Source organism: Bufo bufo, chromosome 2 (assembly GCF_905171765.1).
Source record: "Bufo bufo chromosome 2, aBufBuf1.1, whole genome shotgun sequence".
Classification (NCBI taxonomy): Eukaryota; Metazoa; Chordata; class Amphibia; order Anura; family Bufonidae; genus Bufo; species Bufo bufo.
The window spans coordinates 282,702,353-282,708,255 of NC_053390.1; positions in this window are offsets into that span (position 1 = coordinate 282,702,353).

Below are 5,903 nucleotides of genomic sequence, written 5' to 3' on the forward strand. Positions count from 1 at the left end.
AGTAACATGACTCCTGGCAGTACGCCATGCTGTAGGGCCGCTGCTCATTTGTCACGTGATGAGCGGGGGCGTGGCCTGGGTTATGCAAGGGAGAGATACACTTGTGTAAAGTGCGTCACACTGTCTGTGTCTGCTTTTATCATGGTCACTCTATGGACATCCCAGTCTAAATCCATATGGAGGTGGCCCCTCTTTGCAGCTAAAGCATCTTCCACTCTTCGGGAAAGGCTTTCTACAAGAGTTTGGAGTGTGTCTGTGGGAATTTCCCCCCCATTCATCCAGTAGAGCATGTGTGAGGTTAGACACAGTCGCTGTTCTAGTTCATCCCAAGGTGTTTGACAGGGTTGAGGGCAGTGTCTAGAGTGACCACCCTTCCCTGCAAAAAGTACTATACTGTGACAATAATAGTGCTATACAGATAGTGCCCCCAAAAGGCCCGCCAATAGTAATATTTCTTAGAGTGCCCTCAGTAGTAATAGTATCCTTAAAGGGGTTGTCCGGGTTCAGAGCTGAACCGGGACATCCCCCCATTTTCACCCAGGCAGCCCCCCCTGACTTGAGCATCGGAGCAGTTCATGTTCCGATGCTCTCCTTTGCCCTGTGCTAAATCGCGCAGGGCAAAGGCATTTTTAGGAGTTCCGGTGACGTACCGGCCTCTCCATGGGGCTGCCAGGAAGCCTGGTGACGTCACCGGCACTGACGGGCGGGATTTAGCACTGTTCTAGCCAGTAAACCAGCTAGGGCAGCGCTAAAGCACGCCCATCAGAGCCGGTGACGTCACGGAGCACACTGACGGGCGGAAGCCTCCGTCTGGCAGTGTGTTATTGTAAACAAAAGAGCCTGTGCCTTGCGCGATTTAGCGCAGGGCAAAAGAGGAGCATCGGTGCATGAACTGCTCCGATGCTCAAGTCAGGGGGGCTGCCTGGGTGAAAATGGAGGTATGTCCGGGTTCAGCTCTGAACCCGGACAACCCCTTTAATAGCAATAATGCTCCTCAGAGTCCCCCATTAGTAGTAATGCCCTTCATATTGTGCTAAATAATAATACCCCCATAGTAGAAATAATTTTCCCTATATTGCCCCCAGTAGTAATAAAGCCCTCTATGTTCTTTTAAAAGTAATAATGCCGCTTCATATGGGGGCAGGGTAGTCCGCGGATAGGTCATTCCACTTTGGTCAGATCTAAACCCCAAGGGGGCGTAGGTTTACCGGACCTTAAGTTGTATCATTCAGCTGCAATACTCATTAGAGTGTTAGACTGGCATCACAACGCAGGCACGAAACAATGGGTTGGTTTAGAACAAACCTTATGCATCCTCCCTCTCAAAAACATTACTTGGCTATCACCTGTGGACCGCCCACGATCTTCTAACCACTCCTTTTTATTACAACATACTATTAAACGTTGGGACTCATTAACCCATAAGGGGATGGGTATCAGAGGACTTAGCCCGCTCACTCCTATTTTTCATAACCCAGCATTCCCTGCTGGAATGGGTAGGGATTCATTTTTGGGCTGTAGGACCTCGGACGACCTTCGCTTTCATCACTTGATGCAAGGAAGTGCATTTCCGTCTCTATTAGTTATGTCCACGAAATTTCCGGACAAGAGGATATCTTGGCTGGAATATGAGCAGATTAAATCTTTCGTCTTGTCCAGGGGAGCACAGTGTTCTTTCGGGGCCTCACTCACAGAGTTTGAAAAATTGTTTACTTTGTCTTCTCCACCGACTCACCTTGTTTCCTACCTGTATCAGATTCTTCTAACGGACTCACATAAAGGCAGCCCGATTTTTATAAAGGGCTGGGAGTCAGATTTAGGTACTAGCATAGCAGAAATTGATTGTCAAAAAGCTTTCCTATACTCTCATAAGCTTTCTATGGCGTGTGCCGCTCAAGAGAAGAACTACAAAATATTATCCCGTTGGTATAGATACCCGGTCAGACTCCATAGAAGTTTCAGAGTTATGCTGGAGATGCTGCAAAGAAAGAGGTACGATGCTTCATGTGTGGTGGGGCTGTGACTTGATTAAACCCTTTTGGGACTCAGTATTCCAAGCATTTAATAAAATTTCTCCAAAACCAGCTAATAATTCTCCTCAGGTGGCGCTCCTCTCCATCCTCCCGGGATCTATGTCGTCTCAAAAGGGGTCCTTACTAAGATTTTTTATTACAGCAGCCAGAACAGTGATCCCCAGATACTGGCGCTCAACACAGGTTCCCACGATGAGGGATTGGTTTCAAGAAATGCAACAAATAGCTAGAATGGAGGAGATTTCGGCTGAGGCGTCCGATTTGTCGGCTAAATATAGCAGGACATGGGCTGGATGGGCTACTGCAATAGAATCCCCAGATTTTCTCTCTCTTCTGGCTTTATGAGGTAGGATGACTTTGGTTTATGGTGGTTGTTGGGCAATATACTCTCTTGCCTAACGTGTCCCTGACACATGATTTCGGTGATCAGCTTGAATTAAGTCTATCCGGTATCGGGAGAATGAATCAGATGAACACTGAACACATGTCTAGTTCCAATCCATTCTGGTTTATTTCACAGTTGGCAAACAGTTATAATAGAGGGGGTTGAGCTTCCTTGACATCCAATCATATGTTAGCATTAGTATTCGACCTATGGTATGATCACACATAAGCTCTGCATTAACATCATAGCTGACTCATAGTAACAGCATTTGACCATTTAGGTATATTCACATAGGCCAGCATGCACTTGAGCCAAAATGACCTTATATGGTAGGACTAAGGAATGTATGGGTATCTGAAACCGCACAGGAAGTTTCTCACATTCCAAAAGGGGGAAGGGGGTAGGGAGATTTTGTAGTGTACTGGCCAAATGTAATACACGTTGCTGAATAAGACAAAATGGAGTTACTTATACTCCTTCAATCCCCTCTAAGAACCTTATATACTGTATATACCTTATACTATATGGTTCTTTCTCTGCTCTTCCTTGGTTTGCTTGTAAGCCTTTAGATATTCCATATACCCTTCAGCAGTATAATCCTCAGGCTTTGTTGAGGTTGTGTTTACCTCTTCTACCTCTACCGGTGTATAGAGGAATGTTGAGTGTACCCCTCTTTCGGCCACCTTTTGACATACGGCCAGAAGGGAGGGCACACACTGTAGACAACAGCAGAGGCACACTATTGCAGCGATCACGGCGAGTACCACTCCTAAAACATATCTTATTTGACCAAAGTCAGGTATTCAGCCAAAAAGCCAGTCCCACCAACCTTGGTCAACATCTTATTTTATATGTTTTCTCATCTCCTCTAATTGGCCTATTTTATCTTTTATTCCACGGGAGTGATCTGATAAATTGAAACAACACATCCCTGCGAACGCTGAGCATCCTACACCATGTTGGAGCAATAAATAGTCAATAGTTGCCCTATTCTGCATGATAGCCTTTTTATACGATTGTATATCCAGCAGCATATCTTGCAGAATTGCACTAGTGATATTTATCTGTTTTACCATAAAACAGGCAAGTTTTGATATTGTCCTGTGGTTATATATGGCCAACCCTGGTACTCCTATCAAAGACATCCCTAAACTCATATATTCTGATCTAGAGAGGAGATTCACATTATAATCACAATTTTCTGGTAACTGTAGGGAAGTGTCTCTCGTGTGTCGTGTCTGCATTGCTGGGAATAGTTGTATCATCGTTAACGTCAGCCTGGCTATTGTACAGGGTCCCTCTGTAATATTGGCCGGTATGTATGTGTAACTAGTATTCCCACAGGCCAATACCCATCCTGTTGGTAGAGGTACATGTTTGTCTAGGGATGGTACTGTTTTTGTAATATTACATTGCATATTCTTTCCTGATACTATCTTTTTTACAACTACCTAAATCTCTATCACAAATATTTGGCTTAGTCTTATTCTGCATTTTTGCTTGTATGCAGGGAGGCAATAGTGTCTCATCACAGGTGAAGTTATAACATATTTCTGCTGCTGTGACAAGACCTGTAATTATTTCTATCATATTACTCTGCAGATTCTCATATGTAGGACAGTCATAACAAGCATGATAAGGATTTACATATCCATATTTAACATCATGATCCTCCAAATCTGTGTCATTCCATTGAGAACGTAGGAGCCCCGTCCATACATCTACTGGGGTGGGGACTGCTACCAGACATGTCTCCAAAATGTTAAATACAGATAAAGTGGTTTGGAGACAAAAGTCAGTTAAGTTCAGAGTTTTGGCCAGGTACAGCCATAAGTTCTCCTTTGTCTTCCATAGACTGTCTTCCCCTCTGCATTCTGTTTTCAAGTATATCTGTCTGTTCCACAGCCATGGGACAGTAAGTAGGAGACACAAAATTGCAATTATTAAGGCACTGCATCTCAGCCATCTCGAGGAATTTCCCGACTGCGTCATCTCGTTGGGGGTTAAGACTGTCTGCCTCCGTTAGTACCCCTTCTGTATCTTCTTCGAGGTCAAGGCTGTCTGCCTCCGTTAGTACCTCTGGGCCTCGTTGGAGGTCAGGGCTGTCTGCCCCCGTTAGTACTTCTCTTTTCTTCACCAACTTAATCCTTGTGGCGTGGATCCACGTGGGCGACTGTTCAGTGAGGACTGCTGTTCTGGTGATCGCGACTACCTCGGTGGGTGGTCCATAGGTGAAGCTTCCTGGTTCCTTTCCCTTCTTTAAGATCTTGATCATCACCTGGTCGCCTTTCCGGAATGGACGGGTTGGTTCCTGTGAAAGAGAAGGAGACTTACAAGCAACTTATTCTTCAGTTTTACTGAGGACCTTGATCAGATTATTACTCCTCTCTGATCAGGTCCAAGTCCCCTTCCTGCACTACCAGGGGGCATCTTGCCCATGGTGTGGAGAAAGGCCTCCCCATGAGTATCTTAATGCTGTTTATGTCCTACTCCGTGGAAATGTGCTATTAAGATGGAAGCACTGTGTTGGGGAATGCATAGCTTCCCCTCTTCGCAGACTAATCCTATCTCAGGATTTTTCTGCAATACTGGATAACACCAGTCTTACTGTTCCTGTTCAGTGGAATACCACTGAAGATCAGTAAGCATTTGCAACATCTCAGGGGTTGGAGGTGCCAAACATGGCATCTCCCAATGGTTACACAAACCTGTGAGGTTGCATTTGGCCACTCATTTCACCACCTTATCTGCCAGTGCATTGCCCTGTGAGACATGATCCTTACCATCTGCTGCCGTGAATCCTCTCCTCTGCCAGATCATACCATGGTCCCACACTACCCCATGTGTGTACCTTCTCTCAGTATAAATGGTGACAGGTCTATCAGTATGTAGAATACATGTCCTAGTGAGTGCAATGAGCTCAGCTGCCTGCTGTGTTGAGTGTGGATGCCCTTGAGTAGGCCTACAACATCATGAGTGGTGTGCAAAATGGTGTAATGTCACATTGTGAAAGAATTTGTCAACTCTTACCATCATAGCACAGGCTGCAAGAGAACACAGACATGCCGGCATCCCCTGGACAGAGGTGGGCATTACCTTTGAGAAAAACACACAAGGACGCAACTTGCCTCCGTTTTCTTGTGTCAGTACACCCGCCATGGTTTTACAATTTTGGCGTGCAAACATGTGGAAGGGCATATTATAGTCAGGGAGGCCCAGCCCTGGACTCGACATGAGCGAACATTTCAGATAATCAAATGCATTGTACATTTCAGAAGACCATTTAATCAAATCTGGATTTTCTTCCAGAGTGGCTTGCCTCAAAACATTGTCATAATAGGAGCAATCAGGAATCCATTGTCTACCGTTTATCATACCAAGGAAAGATAACATTTCTTTCTTGGTGTGCGGGGCGACCAAACCCGCAATAGACTGGACTCTTTCTGCGCTGATTCTCCGTTCACCTTTTGTGAGGACAAAGCCCA